The 18,511-nt window shown below is 31.9% G+C and overlaps 1 long non-coding RNA gene across 1 annotated transcript in view; it reads left to right on the forward strand.

Annotated features, from left to right (window-relative positions):
• LOC129976479 (uncharacterized) overlaps positions 1-18,511 on the forward strand; it is a 45,770-nt gene that overhangs the window by 19,119 nt on the left and 8,140 nt on the right. The window contains exons 3-4 of the long non-coding RNA XR_008785145.1: positions 13,959-14,282; positions 15,098-15,279. This is a non-coding gene — a long non-coding RNA (uncharacterized LOC129976479). The remainder of the gene's footprint in view (positions 1-13,958; positions 14,283-15,097; positions 15,280-18,511) is intronic.

Below are 18,511 nucleotides of genomic sequence, written 5' to 3' on the forward strand. Positions count from 1 at the left end.
GTGTTTTTCTTCGGAATGTTGCACGAGAACTTATAAATCAAGAAATTGTTTCTGTGGTGGTCCGCATCACACACTTATTCATTATAAAAGAGAGGGTAATGAGGGTAAAAACATGCAGTCTGATACTGCAACAAGTACGCAGTGCAATTCATCTGTAACTAGTACAGGTGTACCTACAGTTCTTTTGCTTACATGCAGTGTTTATGCTAGTAATTCGGAATTAACCCTTAGCTATCCATCCATCGCTAGCGATCTGCGAGACCGCTAGCGATGTATTTTCTATCACCTCTATTCTGTTTTTAGCTCAATTGAATGGATTGACCCTGTAGCTTCGTGTTTTGTGATCTTCAATATACACGTGCACTTTTTCAACCGATTTCAGCAGATGTTTTTAAAAATAATTCAGTTATTTCTTCGAGCGCTTTCTCTAAGACCACATCTCCCTGTTAGTATCCAGTGATAAACAAGACTTAGCAGATGGCTTTAAAACTTAGGCCCCGAAATATCATCCAGTTTACTTACTGATCCTATTATGAAACAGTGTTCCAGACACTTTTAAATGAAACAGAAAGTGATTTTAGTCATAAGGATAATTGTACGGAAGAGTTTTTCAATGAAAGTTCACATTCAACTGATTTTGATATGTATGTTCAAACATAATTAATCTTTCTAGTGATAATGTATTTTGAAAAATTTATAAAATATATTAATATACAAGAGATATATATACTGAGTTTATAGGTTGATTTTTATACTAGTTCTTAATCTATATGTTTAAAATGCCCTAGAAAACCGTGCTAGGAAAGTCACAGAAGCCGATAAAAAAAGGGTCAATTTTACCTATTGTCATTTTTTTTTATTCTTCATATAATTGTTGAAGTTTACATTATATTGTCTTCTATATACCTTCATATACTGTAAAAATAAATATGATTTAAAAAGTGAAAAGTAATATGCTTTTTCAAGAATATTATTTATTATAACATGCAATTTGAGAAGAAAATGTATATTCCAACGTATTTACTTTTTTCAATGACAATATATTTTGAAAAATTTCTAAAACATATCTGTATATCAAGAAAAATATCTGCAAAATATATTGGCAGTTTTTCATAATATAATCATTAGAAAATTTAATTTGAGTCTGAATGAAATGTGGTCTCGTAAACCGCACCTCCCCAGTTGTCCTAAAATTTCTCCTCCCCAGTTAAGGGTTAAATTTGAGTAAAATAAGAATTTTGTGTGATAATGGTAGCGAAAGAAGTTGGTGTACGAGATCATTGGCTAATTGCTTACAATTGAAATCGGTTCGGAGAGAAAAGTTTTTTTTTTTCCTTTTGGTTCTGTCGAGCCTGTGGAGAGAACATATGATGTCGGAGTAATAACCCTCATCAGCCGATATGACCCTGATCAGCTAATTTCTGTAGAAGTGCTAATAGCCAATACAATAACTACAGCTCCTGTGGCTATTCCCAACGCAGATGTCCAGAAAGGTATGCAGTTGCGAGTCTTAAATCTTGCTGACAAGTGTGAAAGCAAGGCAAAAATTGAGATTTTGATTGGAGGTGATGTATTTTGGCGGATAATAGATGCATCTCACTTTGAGAATTTAAACAATACGGTGACCTGTGTTCCTACTATTTTTAGGTTTGCATTACAGGGTACTCAAAGCGGAAGTAGTGGTCCTTGTTCAGCAATTTTTTTTAGTGTCTGCGTCAGATGTTCAGGTGTTATTGGACTTGGAAACTTTGGGCATCAGAGATGAGACTGAAATGAGTGTAACCGATAGGGAATTGTTAGACCAATTTCATAGGGACCTAGAATTTAAAGATGGAAGATATGAGGCCAAGTTGTTGTGGAGAACTGATCCCAGAGAATTGGAGAACAACTTTAATCTGGATAAGATGCGATTCGACGAATTGAAAAAGGGGTTCAATAAAAATGAATGGATAGCTAGTGCTTATCACGAAACAATTAAGGATCAGGAAACTAATGGAATAATTGAAGAATGTGGTAGGGATAGGAATGAATATTTCGTGCCTTATAGAGCAGTGGTCAGAGCGGATAAGGAAACAACTAAAGTTCCTGTGGTTTTCAATTGTTGCTCCAAATCTGGACAAAACTTGTTACTTAACGATTGTTTAGAGGCTGGTCCGAATTTGAATCCTAGCATTCTTGAGGTAATAATGAAATTTAGGAGATTTAAGGTTGCATTTCTTGGGGACATAGAAAAGGCATTTTTAATGATAGGAATGGTTCCTGAATATCGTAAATTTTTCTTCTTTGGAATGGAAGTAGCGATCATGAGGACTATAGGATTATGCAGATGACGAGATTACCTTTCGGATGCAAAACTTCTCCGTTTATTTTGAGTACTGTAATTAAACATCACATTGCAAAATTTGAAGCCAAAAGACCCGATTCAGTGTCAATGCTAAATTCTGGTTTGTATATAGATGATTTGTATTTTGGTGCGGATAGTATGATGGAAGAGTTTGCGTTATCATCAGATGCTGTGACAATTTTGAGAAGTGATGGGTTTAAGTTGAGAAAATTAAGGTCCAATAATAGTGACTGGAGAGATTTGTGGGTCAAAAACGGATTTTGTGAGAGTGAAGAAAGTGTTGAGTTGAAAGTACTGGTGCTAAATTGGAATCCCGACAAAGATGTTTTGTCGTTGGAAGTGAAAGGGCTGGTGGATAGTTTAAGAGGTTTGGACAATACCAAGCGTTGTATTTTACAGACTTCAGTGAGAATTTTCGATCCTATGGGATTGATTTCACCCTTTATTGCAAGAATTAAGAGTTTATTACAAGAGATCTGGGAAAGGGGTATGGACTGGGATTAATGATTTATCAGAGGATTTGCGACTTAAGTGGATTACATAGTGTAACAAAATTAGGTTTTTGAAGGAAATAGTTATTCCTAGGAATTGTTTACAGGATTGTGGGAAAGGATTGGCAGAAATTCATATATTTTGCGATGCATCGCTCAGGGCGTACGGGGCAACTTCCTGTACAAGGTATGTCGATAACACTGGAAAACGTAGCGTTCTTTTTTATGTTCAAAAAATGGAGTAGCTCCACTTAAAATATTAACGTTACCTAGGTTGGAATTGATGGCTGCTGTGATAGGGGTTAGACTGCGAAATTTCTAGAAGGTGTTTATTATAAAATTGTTGGGAAATTCATATTTTGGAAAGATTCTCAGATAGCGTTGTATTGGATTAGAGGCAATTCCAAGAGGTGGAAGCAGTTTGTGGCGAATCGTGTTGCAGAGGTGCAGAAAAAGTCCAATCCGAATGATTGGTTTTATTGTCCATCGACAGATAACCCAGCAGATTTGCTCATTAGAGGAGTTTCTGTTGAAAATTTGATATCCGGTCAAAAATGGTGGTATAGGCCCAACTGGTTGTTGCAGAATTGTAATTTGTTGGCCGGAAAAATCAGTCAAGCAATCGTAGGATGTGGGTGATTCAGAAATATTGACGGAGCAAAAGGTAGATTTGGTTGTTTGTTTTGTGGTTAAGGTGGAGGTTATCGAGGAGCTTTGGAATAAAATTTCTGTTTGGAGTAGATTGCAAAGTGTTTCTTTGGTGTTTGAGATTCGTGGGAAATAGTAGAGAAAATAGGGTTTCGACACCGTATTTGGAATGTTTGGAGTTGAAAGAGTCGCATGATAGGATTATACATTTGGTTCAGAAGGTTGCCTTTTCGACCGAAATAGAGAAAGGAAATGTGTTGAGTGCAAGTAAATTGATTCAGCTTAATCCATTTTTGGATAGTAACGGACTTCTCAGAGTTGGGGAAAGAATTGGAAACTCCAGTTTGCCAGCGAGTGTAAAGCATTCTTTGATATTACCAAAACAGCATCCACTAACAACTGTGATTATAAGGCTGTACCATTTAAACTATCTTCACGGAGTTCAATCAATTCATTCTGCAATTTGACAGGTCTGTTGGATTTTGGGAGCAAGATCATCCATAAGAAAAATCGTGAGAAACTATGTCATCTGAGCGCTGTTTCGTTCAGAATTCTCGAGGCAAATAATGGCCAACTTGCCTGCATCCCATGTCATACCAGGTAGAGCGTTCCTGAGAGCCGGGACAGATTTTTGTGGACCATTTCTGATCACTCCTCGTCGTGGAAAAGGTGAGACCTGTGAAGATGTACGTCTCCGTCTTCGTTTGTTTCATCACAAAGGTGGTTCACCTGGAGTTCATCGGTGACCTGAGTACTGATGCTTTTCTTGCATCTTTCAAGTGCTTCAATGGACGCAGAGGGAAACCCGTCGAGATATTCAGTGATTGTGGGACCAATAAACTCCATTGCTGAAACTATGGAGTTCGGAGGCGATTTGTCGGTATTTGGCCAACGAAGGTGTTGTCTGGAAAACAAATGTTACATCGGCCCCACATTTCGGCAGACTCTGGGAGGCGTCTGTGAAATCGACGAAGTATCATTTGAAACGAGTAATAGGATGTCAAATCCTGACTAATGGAGTTTTCAACCGTTCTAGTGGAGACCGAGGCAGTACTAAACTCCAGACCATTGGTTGCTGCGTCGGATGATCCCGATGATTTTTCAGTGATTACGCCTGGCCATTTCCTTATAGGGTCAGAATTACAGAAAATCTCGGAACCTGATCTGACGGATCAAAATATCTCGATTCGCGATAGACTAAAATTGATGTCAGATTTCACAGGCCTTTTGGAGATCCTGGTTCAAAGATTATTTAACCCAGTTGCAAGTGAGAAACAAGTGGGAAAACTCCTTGTGCATATTTAAAGGTCAACGATTTGGTGTTGATAAGAGACGACAATCTACCTCCAATAAAGTGAAAAAATGGCAAGAGTCTTAGTGACCTTTGAGAGAACTGATAACAACGTTAGAGCAGTTAATCTAAAAAATGCAAATGGAGGGTTAAAAAGACCCATCCATAAACTCGTCAAACTTCCTATTGACATTACTTGATTCGTTTTTGTGTATTTTTTGTATTTTAAAATATTTTAATGTATGTTCAATCCATTTTAGTAATCTGTTTAATTATAAGAGTTTGACCTTTTGATGACATTCGTCATCGGGAGCCAGTATTAAGAATTATTCTTTTTCCGAAAGAGGGCGCTGCGTCGCCTCCCAAATAATCCCGACTTTTAGAAATGTATCATTCGAGTATGTGTGTGTCAGTGATGACTAAAATAAAAGCCGTTAGCGGAAATGAGGTTTCTTGTTCTTCCCTCGGTAGTTATTGGGGTGAGTTTTGGTTTCTTTTAACTTAATTGCAAATACAGTTGGACTAATTTTGAAAATTATTTTTGCAATTGTTTTTTCGACTTATTAGGAATGGCTAAACAATCATTTCCAAACGAATAGAAAAATTAATTTTTCCTCTTACTCAGTTAGGATTTACATAATCTTATAACAGCAAAAGTTTCATAAATGTATTACTACAATAATATAAATAAAATTACAGAAAATTGTATTTTTAAATTATAATTGCATAGTAAATGTAGTGAATACTGATTGCTTAGATGTGCTTCCAGTTGGCGGAAATATCAAATCGGTGAAGAAGATTTGAGAAAATGGTCTTGTTCATGAGGCTTAGTGCTCCCCTAAACTTCTATTTTGCAATATCTTCTGAAATGGAGGGAAAGAGAATATACGACATAGATGGCGTGCTTAGGGATTTAAGCACTCATATGAAAGAAACTTTTTTGAAATCGGTTCTGTGATTGTGACTGAGGAACTTTGTAGCGGATTCTTTGTAGCTATAGAGAATTCACAGTGACAGTTTTTTTTAAGGTAATTGTGCCATTGAAGTAATAAAATAGATTCACAATTTTTTCTAAGAAATACTAGGAGAAAAAATGCAATCTTATTTAAATTTTTTAAAAACTCATTGATATTGAGGAATATTTATAATCATTCGAAAGATTATATATTTAAAAATAGTTGAAAATTATGGAAACAAGCAAATAAGAAGCAATTAAAAAGAATAATTATTACTATTAGAAAAAATAAATTTACTCTTATTAACTAAGATAAAGCTCCATTTTCATCAAAATATTTCAGTATTAAATTAAATAAAAATTATATCACTAATATTTAATTGAAAAAAAAAACATCCTTAGTTCCGAAGTAATTGAGTAAAATATTAAATATCAATGCAACACAGAAAATTTATAGTTTCATTTTAAAATAGTGAACGTGAATAAAGGCATTTTATTAAATGAGAATTTCATCAAGTAAGTGGAAAATTTCTAAGCTATTTTAAAATATTTCAATTTCTTGAAAGAGCAAAAGAATCATTTAATATAATTCCATTAAGGATTATTCCAATGAATAAAACTTTTATGAAAAAGTGAAATAAACATAATAAAAACTTTGGAAAGTTACTTTCTATATTAAAATTTGTAATTGAAATGATAGATGACAAAAAGATGTGAATTCCTTTCATTCTGGCATTTAATTCATAAGAAAGTAATTTTAATTATTATATTTTTTGATAAATTATTTCATATATTTAAGCTAAATGAAAAAAAAACAGCTCTCATGACTCAGATCTGAATTTTTGTATTTTTATTTTCATATTTATATTTTATACATTACAATATTTTTTTAAATTCCGAGCCGTTTTTGTAATTGATTATAACCAATAACTATGTTCCATTTGATAAGAAAGGCAGTAGTGTAAAAATACTTTAATTTCCGTAGAAAAGGATTGCAAAAACATTTAAATATTTAAACAGCCTAATATTTAAGAATGATTTAGTCCCCGTCTCCCGCTGGTGTGGTGTGGAAAGGGGGTGCCACCTCAAGTGTCGTCCTCGTCATCTGGCAGTGGTTCAAAATTACGAGGTCAGTACCAAAACATCCCTCCTGTTGCTTTACAATGGGGCGTTAATATAACTAAACTCCCCACCCCTCCCCTTGATTTATTAAAGGTTTCATATAATAAATAAAAAGGTTTATTATAAAGGTTTTTCAAAGGTATTATACATCTCTTTCAAATCACTGAAAGAGATGTATAGGAAAGAAGTCGAGTGCATGCTGAAGAGTGCAGGGCGGAAGATTTTTGCAAGGGCTAATAATAATTTAAATAATTTTGACTCTCTGGCTCTGCTCTTTTCTCTTTTATTGTTTACATTTGTTATTTATATCATGATAAAGCTAAACTCTTTTTAGATAAATAAAAAATGTATTAATTTGAAAAAAAAAATAATTTTATCTTTCATTTCACTTTAAGAAAATTGGAGAATTTCATTTCGAATTAATATTTAAATCCATTATATTCAGATAGAAAATATTGTTTCAAATAATTACTACACCAATGGAAATAAAACAAGATAATGATTGGCATTCATTGCTGTAACTAATTGATTTTATTAAATTACATGTTAATAAGAGCATTTAAGTAGAACCCTGACATCTAGATATTTGCCAAAATCTCGGTGTGTTAATAAAGTAATTAATCATGCGGTCAGTTTCTTTCACCTTCTTTCCCTTTTTTACACCTAAAATTTGCAACATAACAAAAGTGCTCACAAAAAACTTTTTTCTTTTAAGGTTTATAGATCTTTAAATATTTTAAAACTTTTTTTTAATTTAGCATTATTAACATATTGAATTGATTTAATAAGTGAATTATTTAAGATTTCCTTCTACATTTTCCTTGAAATGAATAGGCTGTACACATGTTAATCTTATTGCTTTGATCTCCAGGAAGTATTTAAACTAATTCTTTAATCCTTATAATATATTTATAATCCAGATTTTTCAAATATATTTAATGACTTGATGCATGTAATATATTCCGTTATCAATATATTCAAGATAATTAGGAACACCAAAAAAGTAGATACTGAGAATCAGCAACTAGCTGAATTTCATTCAGTTTTATTTCATAACCACTTTTGGCGACCTGCTGGTTCGCTAAAATTATTGCTCTTTAAAATTTTCAATTAAATATTTTATGTAAATTGGTTCCTCAATACTTTCTTCAGCAAAATATTTTAAAGCGAAAAATTCTATACTATTATAGAAGCCTCAAACCTTTCTCTTCATTTTATTATGTATCTTTCTGTCATCTGCAAAATTTACATTTTGTACAGGGACAAGACTCTAGATAACTTTATTATCAGGTAGATGAGTATAATAGTTTCAGGTACAGTTTATTTAATTATTTTCTAAGTTCGAATATTTCGCAAAACAACACGAACACGAAAATACACGACACTCACTAGAATACAATCTAATAATGACTCCCAAGAAGGATCATAGAAAATATACCTTGATTTTAATAACGTAACGCCATCTGTTGTGTCAAAAGAGATTGTAGTAGAGTTATGTAACTACTGCAAATACAATTTTTGCAGTTTTGCCAGTTTCAAGAACTTCAGCGAATTTGCCAATTTTATTCGACAATTGATTTCGCCTCTTTGCAAAAACATAGTTCATAAATCAGAATTCATAATTGCACAAATATATTTTTTAAATAAAAAACATTATTTTGTCCAAAGCTTATCATAGTTATATTATGTTTTGATGTTATCAGGGGTTGCAATGGTAATATTATTATGATGGGTGAACTACTAGTTGCCCAAGGCGACTAATTCTTTGTTTATTATTATTATTATTTTCTTTTACAATAAATGAGTTTCAAAACTTGGTGGTCTATGAAATATTTTTTTTCTTCCTTTATTCTTTAACCATTTTCATTAATATAAATTATTTTTCTATTAAAGTATTTCAAGAACATGCTTTAAATAATATTTTTAATCTTTATTTGCGTGTACTCTTAGTAATACCTTGTTCACTTATCTACTGGCTTTAAGATTTTGTCAAAAGTATATATGTTATTATGCATTATCAGCTCTAGAAACCAATACATTAAATAAATGAAATTTCATATCCGATCTCGAGACTACAATCGCAGTTCAATGTCTAATTTTGATTCTAATCAATTGGAAAAAAGGTTTCAAAATGTATACTTGATTTTTTTAGTATTTATGTGTTAACATGTGAATGATTAATCATTAATGACCTACCGTAGATATAATAAAATCGCTAGAATCATACCCAAGATCCATCTTTCATAATTATTCATCACCAACAACATGTAATTAATATGCTTTTAAAATATACTGTATTCTACTAAAGGCAAACTCTTAGGAAACAGAAACACACAACAACGTACGAATGTAAAAATATGATTACACAAGACTTTTGCAGTCTTGGCCAATGTCCAAATTATTAATTGGGTGATACTACACCCATATTAGAGAGCACGATAGAAAGTTTAGAGGATTTTATTGTACATCAAATAAGAAATCATTTTAATTATTACCATCTGCATACGTTTATATAATTTTCTAGTTTCATAAAATGTGCTTGAAAAAGCAAAATATATTCGAGAAATTTCTGAAACGTGTATTCATCTTATTCCGTATGCATTTATAGTGCTATTACCAACTGCATTTATCATTACAGATTCAGATTTTGGGCTAATTCAGTATAACAGATTTGAATGAACTGGAACTTGATCTCGATTTTTTATAAAGGCTAAATCAGAGTAATTGCTCTATCAAAGAGGTTATGGGCTTAAAACGTCCAAAGTGAAGGCAAGAGGTGTGACTATATTGTGTGACAGAGTGTCTAAAAAGTTTTATCATGTAAAATAATGACAATTAAATGATGATAAGTCTTTATTTTTGTAAATTAATTCATTATTATCAATTATATTTTCTTTTGTGAATACATCAGCATTCAAATTCAGAGCCATAAATATTAAAATAAACACTTTATTCTATAATATTTAATTCGTTTTATTCTGATTAAGTGTGGATAATTTTAAAAGAAAATTCTAGATAAATGGAACGTTATCCTTCATATGTATCTGAATGGAAACAAAGGTTAATAATACATATTCATAAACTTCGATGTCCGTCTTTAATTGAATGATGAATTCATTATATTTATTCCTAATCTATTTACATGTTCTTCTCAGGTTTTAAATCATCTGATGTCAAGGTGTCATCCATAAATGTGAGGATACTGTCTTTCATGTATTACTGCATGGAAACAAGAGTCTAATTATCAGTGTAGTGAGGAATTCTAGATAAATAAATCGCTAACACATATTTTTTTTAGCTGTCGTCCTCAATATCCAAATGCAGTTCAAATTCTCAAAGTTCAACCCATATCACCATCGTCAATCTAATTTGGCAACCATAAAAGATTTTATAGCTATTACCTAACAGATAATTTTTTTAAAGTACTAATCTAAGTCCAGGTGCTGAAGTGTCCTATTCAGAAAATTTACTTTCAAAATGTTTTAATTAGTGTAATGGGAATGGTAAATTCTCATTCTCGAGCCTCATTTTGTCACTTACACGCAGTTTTGCTGATTTATTTCTTCAGAGAACTAGAATTTCCCTTACTCTGCCAGGATTCTACAATTAAGTCAGAGAGATTGGAAGTAGTATAAACTTATTTAGAGTCGGCTGTCTGTCATTAACGTGGACTTGATCTGCATCTTTGCTCTTTTCTCAGTATTTTTAATCTTTTTTTCTTAGTATTGAAGCGACATAGTTTAGTGCCTTAAGAAATGGCAAAATGAGTTTCCAACAATTTGAAGTAACGTGATTATTGAATATTTTGAATGAATGACTATCTTCTAGAAATATATTAAAAAGCTTATCGATAAAATTAGGGTTTGTCGGTTTTTGAAACCAGTTTGAAAAAACTGGTTTTTTAAAGTAAATTTGTCACATTTCAAAACCGCTTTTTAAATTAAGAAAACCGGTTTTCCGGAACGCCTGGATATTCCTCTTTTTCAAAAAATAAATAAATAATAATAATAATTTTATTGGTTGGTATCGATTTGTCTAGCAGCTGAAGGCTTGCGGCGACGAGATGCCAATTTATTAACAAGTGAAGGTATATTTGAATTTCTATTAAATGAATTTAAAAATTTTAACACTGAAATTAGTTTGAAATTATATTATGATTTAGAAGAACGAATTCAAGAAAGAAGACAAGTAGAAGTAGCAGCTCTTTTGCTGTATTTGGAATATCCATAAAAAGTTTCTATTTCGGCGAAGAAGTCTAGTGTACTTTCTTTAGCTTCAAAAACCGAAATTATTAAGTTATCTGGAAAGATATTGTCTCGAATAATTCCAAATTCTTACGTCGAAAACGATTCTGATGAAGAGTAAATCGAAGAAATTACTCATCAGAGTAATGCTTTTTGAAAAGAAACCACAGAAAAATAAATTCGTAAGTTTCTTGAAGAGTCTGAAGAAAAACTTACGAACCCAAAGACACTAAAAGCTGAATTTTCATTATTTGAAGCAACGAATAAAAGAAAAAAAAATGTAGATTTGTTTTTTGATGCCATGAAAACTATAAAACCAAGCTCAGTAGCGAGTGAACATATTTTCAATTTCAGGCAATATTGTGTCCAAAATAAGAACAACACTTAGCCACCATTCAGTGGATATTGTTTTTTAAAATCCTATTTTCTTAAAAGAAATTAAAATTAGTAAAAATAATATAAATATTATTTTACATTTTTGCTTGAGCTTTCGATACTGTGTATGTAATATGTATATGTAATCCTTAATTTTTTTTATATATATTTTGACTTTTACTTGATATTTTTTTGTTGTTATTTTATATAAATTTAAAATAAAATATTTTTCGCTATTCTTTTTTTTTTTTTTTTTTTTTTTTTTTTTTTGACAAAATTTGAAAACCTGTTAAAAACGGTTTTTTGCAAATATTGAATTCGAAAAACGGTTCTTCAAAAAGTCGGATTTTGTACAAACCCTACTCATCACATGACCAGTTGACTAATTCAATCCTACTAATTAACTCTGTCTCCGTCTTCCTATAATTTCCGCGACAGGGTAAAAATTATTCTAAAACGAGCAACATAACTTATGTCTTAATGGACCAATCACTAAGATTCCTGCATATTCTAGAATTTTATATATTGCCGCCAAAGTCGTAAAGAAAAAGAGTCACTAATCCTTTAGCGTTCATCAGAGCTATTTGTAAAACTGCCGTCCATATCAGAAGAAATGCTGAAAAGCAACATTACGAATTCCGAATTAATTTACATTAACACTTAAAATTACGAATTTATTTTGACAATAAATCAAAACAAATATGTTAAAGATTCTGCTTTAAATTTTTTGATTTCTAAAAGTTTGTGTTAATTTGTTTGAAGCGGAAGCGATTAAAAATTTTGCGAATGACAAATAAAGAATACATTTGGTTCCTGCTTTCGGCATCTTTGTCTATAAGTAGGTTCCCGGGTTCAGCTAATTGTACAAAATCTTGATCTAAACATCTTTTATTGTGTGGATTTTTCACTGCCCAGTATTTTGAATTAATTAAGGAAATAGTAAATTCAAAAATTTAAATAATATTAAAATTCAGATAAATGAATAAATTGGGCATTGATTAATACAAGTGTTTTTTTACAAATTTTTGAATTTAGAAAAGAAATTTAGTAAAGAAATATTGAAAACAATATTAAAATTATTATTATTATTATTTTAAATTTAGTAATTAATAATACTAATTATTACAAATAGTAATTAGTAGTAATAATAATAATTAATAGCAATTATTAATAATAATTATTAGTAATTAATAATAATTTCTGCTTATAAATGTTAAGATAATAATTTTAGTTTAATAATAATTTTAATTAAGTTTTGAAATTACATTTTAAACTTACTTTCTCCGAATTCTTATTCATATTTATAAACTAAGCAACTTCCGTTGAAAAGAATAATCATACAACATTAAATAAAACACACTAAGTATCTTTTATAATCTGCTAAATACGAATTTAGACTTCTAATATAAAATATAGATGGCGCCACTACTTTTTTTCTTTCTGCGAATGAAGTTTTCATCACTAGTGTTGAAACAAATCTCTTCACTATAGAAAAGGAATAAATAGAGCCACTAAATTATTTCATTGTAATAATATACTGAAAAAAGGCTAAAAATGATTAAATTAAATATTATTAAACTGTTCTATTAATCTAATCCTTCTTCTAATTTTATCTCTAATCTTTATTTCCTATTATCTACTAATTAACTTCTAATTTCCCATTCTTTACAATTCAATATTTTTTTTTATAATCATGTGAAAATTTTTAATTCTAAATTTACTTGGGAGGGGGGGGGGATCAAGATGTTCTATTGTTTTGAGTTTGAAAAAGAATAATTCTATAAGTTTTTTTATTTGTTCATTTGCAAAATCCTCAGATTTATCAGCATTTTATAGAATCTCCTCTATCTAAGCGTAAAATTTAAAAAGGAAGTCAACCATATTCAAGATAAATGTCACTATTGCTCTAAAATATGGATTCTTGCTTCTGTTATATATGCGAATCATAGCTTAATCTTTAATTGAATTAATTGCATATACTGTAAGGAAAAATTCTTTTAAGATATTTCTCGCTATGATGTAATTCATGGTCCCGAGAAAGAAAAATAATAGATGGGCTCCAAGAACGATGAGGTATTTTCTGAGATGGGGATAATTATGAAATGCAGAACATCCTATTAACAAAAGATACTTATAATCTTTCTGTATTGTTATTCGATATTCTGAATGCTGTGCAAAGTATTCAATATATTGACATAATATTTTGAGCATCTTGTTCTAATAGGCTAAAAAAAAACAACAGACTTTTGATAAAGTCAACTTTATTGGCATCTCTTCCTTCAAAATTCCGAAAGAGATTTCATGTTCCTTCATTGTGACACGTAAATAGAGCGCCATCTATAGGGAAAAAGGAAGGAGGGTAAAAAATTTTTGCTCCTCAGTCATCAAAGGTTTAGAACTTATTTTTTGCATCTGCAATTCATTAGTTGGCAAGACTTATTCGTGAATATCCGACAGATAGTATTCAATAACCGTTTCCTTTCTTTAGGAAAAGACAACATGAAATCAAACATCTTCCTAAGCGACGCTAGGCTTCCCTTCAACAATAGACGTCATTTCCATTATCTACCGACAGCAGATACTTAGACGCCTCTCTGTATCCCCACCCGGCCGCATCCAACCCCTTCGATGCGAAGTAAACAAGCTGGTGACTTTCGACCCCGCTCTCCCCCCACCACAGTGAATGTTATGTTATCCTCCAGCGAACAAAGCATCCCGTGTCAACTATTGTTCATAGCTGCTATCGCAAAGGAAAAGTTTCACAGGACCACTGTGCTTGATTACAATGTCACGTGGTTTCCAATCTGCCATGGTAAGATCGATTTTGAATTTTGGTTTCCTTTTGGAATAACATCATCATCAGGAACATTTCTGCTGGAACTTTTGAATATTGAGAACCTGTTTAACTTCCACTAAATACAACATTTCTGCTTCTTCTATTAGGAAATAGCCTTTGCAAGCAGTCGACACTTAATAGTGGAAAATCATTTCCATGTTTAAACCCCTAATTTCTTTTTGTATTTAATTGTTAAAGATAAAAAATTTTAAAATTTATTATTTATATATACAACACTTTTATTAGTACAAAACTCTAGTGTAAAACATTAATCCAAATTGTTCTTATAAATGTCATTACTGATAATCCTTCTAATGATCTCCAGGCTGTTTAAATCCTGAATGCAAAAGGTTTTCTTCCTTTTTATTGGTATTTTTGACCAGGCAGTTTTCATATCTCAGTTATTTTGTTAATTGGCAGTTCACTGTACGATACTTAACTAAGCAAGCGTATCTACCGTTATCATTCACAGTCATTTAATTCTGAAGCTAGACAGTTAGAATCAAAAATTAATATCTGTTTAGTAGTATTTTTTTTTTCTTAAATGTTTTTTTTTAATTACAGCACAGTTTCTAGTTTATCTTAAATAAGCATTATATTCCCTTATCAGAAAATTGATTGCTTTGCTCTTATTACTGATCATTTCCTGTATATTTTTCCTAGAATATAATTTCAAAGAATCTTTCCAATTTTTTAAAATTATTAGTCAATGAACCAAAAAGACTTTCTAGCTATGGATGCCAATTGCCTATCAAGTGATGAAATTTTTTCTGAATTGTACAAAATTATAGACAGCAAGCTTAAGTTGAAATACCGACTCGCCGATGATCAAAGATTGATTGCCAAAAAGCTGCTTCAGGCTCTTCCCTCTCCAATTCCACTAAAGTCCCCCAAGGCTCCCAAAACCTCAACCATATGTCAACATCAACAAGATATTGTTTATTCGAGGACATATGTTTAAGTTCACAAAGGGGTAAGTAAAATTAAGCACACTATTTTCCTTTATCCAGACTCTAATGAATCTACAGCAGGAAGCAAAAATGAAAAAAAAAACTCCTAATGCTGTCGAATTCTCCAAAACTTTTAGGTACCAAGCTTAAACCCACAAATGAAAAAATCAAAATAAAGTCGTTTCGGAAAATTCGTAATAAAGGGGTGGTGATAGATTGCTAGAACGAAGAAGACATCGAAAAACTCATTAGTAAAATTCAAAACACCGAAGAATTGAAGTTAAACATCGTTCACAAACCACCAAAGAAGAGACTTCTGAAATGCATTATCTATAATATACCAAAGGATACAACCGAGCAAGAAGTTTCAAATGCAATTGAGGTATCCACTGAATGCGACAAAAACTTAATAGAATTCCAACTTAAAGGGCGAGACGAAGGATACCAACATTGGGTTTTACAGCTTCCAGCTTCTGCTTTTTTCACTCTGGAAGCAACAGGAAAACTGATAATGAATTGGAGCTTCTATAAAATTAAAGAATTTTATAGTGTTCGTCGCAATTTTTCATGTCAAAAGTGTAAGAGTGTAGTGTCAGTAAGTAAGAGTCAAAAGTGTCAAGATTGTAAAGCAAAAAAGAAATACTGCGCGATTTGTACAGAAAATCACGATACTCGAACATGTATGGCCAAGCATCCAGTTTGCATAAACTGTGATGAATCTAACTATAAAAATGGCACTGATTATGACAACCGACACTCTGCTGCTACCCATTTCTGTCCTTGTTAAGAGAAGATTACTTATACCAGAAAACAGTAAGTTACTAAGTATTTTTTTTATTTTAGTAATGACACTCGATTTATTAAAGTCGCATAAGAACCTTTTCTTTGATCAGACTCATTTTTGGCCGCTTCTTCAAAACGTAACGAATTCTCTAAAAATTGAGATTAATCTTGCCAAGTCTAAAGTAGCAACAACCTCTCTCGTACAAATAGCTCAAACGATCACTCCGAATATCTTCCTAGTACAAAAACCATATGTCAGAAACGGGAGAATAGAAGTTCTTCCATGCCAGTGGACAAGCTGGTTATCAGGAAATGGAAAGGCAGGCATTCTCTTTTTGCCCTCCCGCAGTTCTCCAATATTTCTTGCTTCAGGTGAGAACACAGTTATAGTCAAAATTCCCAACAGAGATAAACCTTTAACTGTAATTTCTGCATATTCTTCTCCAGCTGCGAATACAGAAGAAACAATCAAAGATCTTGAGGAAGTCCACACCAAATTACAGAACGAAAACCTAATCATAGGTGCTGACATGAATGCGTATATCTTCCGATGGGGTTACCGTGCAAATAACAATAGAGGATATCAAGTGGAAAATTTCTTAGCTGAAAAAAACCTCTAATTTTAGATTCACCTGACGCAGAAGCCACTTTTCAACAGCACAATGCTGAAGGCTGGCCTGATCTAACTCTGGCTTCTAACTTTATCTTGGCTAAATCTTACGACTGGGAGGTTATGGACAATGAATCTCTCAGTGATCATAATTTATTAAAATCATCATTAATTCAGAAATTTCTAAGCTCTCCTATCTTAAATTCAAAACCAAATTTGGTGGTCACAAAAAGTTCTGCAATCATTTCGGAGAAAAGCTATTTAGATTAATAGAAATCATTCAAGAATCTTCAACAACCAAAAACATCGACGCCGCTACCGAAAAATCTTCATTTGGAAATACTATATTCTACATTCATACAATATTAGAAAAATTTCCACAGCTCCGATTTTTTTCGTGGTGGAACCAAAATCTGGAAATAAAGAAAAAGGAACTAAATGCATTGAGGAGACGTGTAAAGAAGAGCACAGGAGATATGAGAGAACATTGCCAGAAAATTTATTCAAAGAAAAAGAGTAATCTGCAAAAAAGAAATACTTCATGCAAAGAGAAACGATTGGAGAAATTTTTGCTTGAAACTTCCCCTTACGGAACTCCATTTAATTCAACAAAGACAGCACAATCGTCTTCAGTAATCTTCAACTCGTTGGAAAACCCGTTAACAGGTATTGCTAAGGACTTTGCAAGTAAAATCCTTCAACAGCTTTATCCATAAGAAATAAATATGCATTCCACTCCTTGTAAATTTGAAGAAGCCTTTACTAAAACAGATATTAAAAATATTATTCAAAGACTACTTAAAAACAAGGCCCCTGGTTACGATGGTATTGATACCATAGTTATATCAATTATCCACAGTATCTTTTCAGAATTATTAACCACGTTCATGAACAAATACCTTGAGCTTACAAAATTCCCAACTCCTTTTAAAATGGGATTAATTGTTCTCTTTCACAAAAGGAAAGAAAAAAATAAATTGAAATCTTATAGACCCATTTCTCTCCTTCCGACCTTAGGAAAATTATTATAAAATTACTACTCCACAGAGTTAGTTTTACTCTTAATAAGCAGCAAATGTTACACCCACACAACTTTGGTTTCACAGAAGTCAAATCAATAAATCATGCTCTTCGAAAGTTGCTAGATGTTATCGAAGAGGCCAAGGAAAGAGAACACTACGTCATAATTATTTCATTAGATATCAAAGGTGCTTTTGACAACTTAAAATATGACACTATTAGAAAAAGATTAAGTAAATTTTATTCGAAAACCAATACCTCAGAAACCTTAGTAGACATCCTTTCCAATCGCAAAGTGGCAATTCATACAAGTGACAGACCAGTGGTATGGAAGCAAACACAATGTTGCCCCCAAGGATTTTGTACATCTCCTCTTTTTTGGAATATAGTTTCAGAGGAAATTTTAAAAACAGACCTTCCAAGAGAAATTCATTTGCAAGCATATGCAGACGATTTCGCATTTGTCATAAGCGGGAGAACTCGGCTAGAAATGGAAAAACACACTAGCTTAGCACTCAAAACTTTAAAATATGGGGCGATAAAAATCAATTCGAAACATCAATAGAAAAATCACAATATTTACTTATAGGAAAATTGCCCAGGGGTCCAACTGTTCGATGGAACACCCAGCCTCTAAAACGAACGTCATTGCTCAACAATCTGGGAGTAAAATGAAAAGTTAAGATGAAAATTAGTTAGATGAAAAGTTAAACTGGATTTCTCCCATACAGTTTCAACAACTTTCTGTATAAGGTAAGTTCAACAACTTTCTGTATAAGGTAAGTTCAACAACTTTCTGTGTAAGGCTATCAACCAGTTTCAAAAACTTTGCCGCATAGCAG

This window comes from Argiope bruennichi, chromosome 7 (genome assembly GCF_947563725.1).
Source record: "Argiope bruennichi chromosome 7, qqArgBrue1.1, whole genome shotgun sequence".
Classification (NCBI taxonomy): Eukaryota; Metazoa; Arthropoda; class Arachnida; order Araneae; family Araneidae; genus Argiope; species Argiope bruennichi.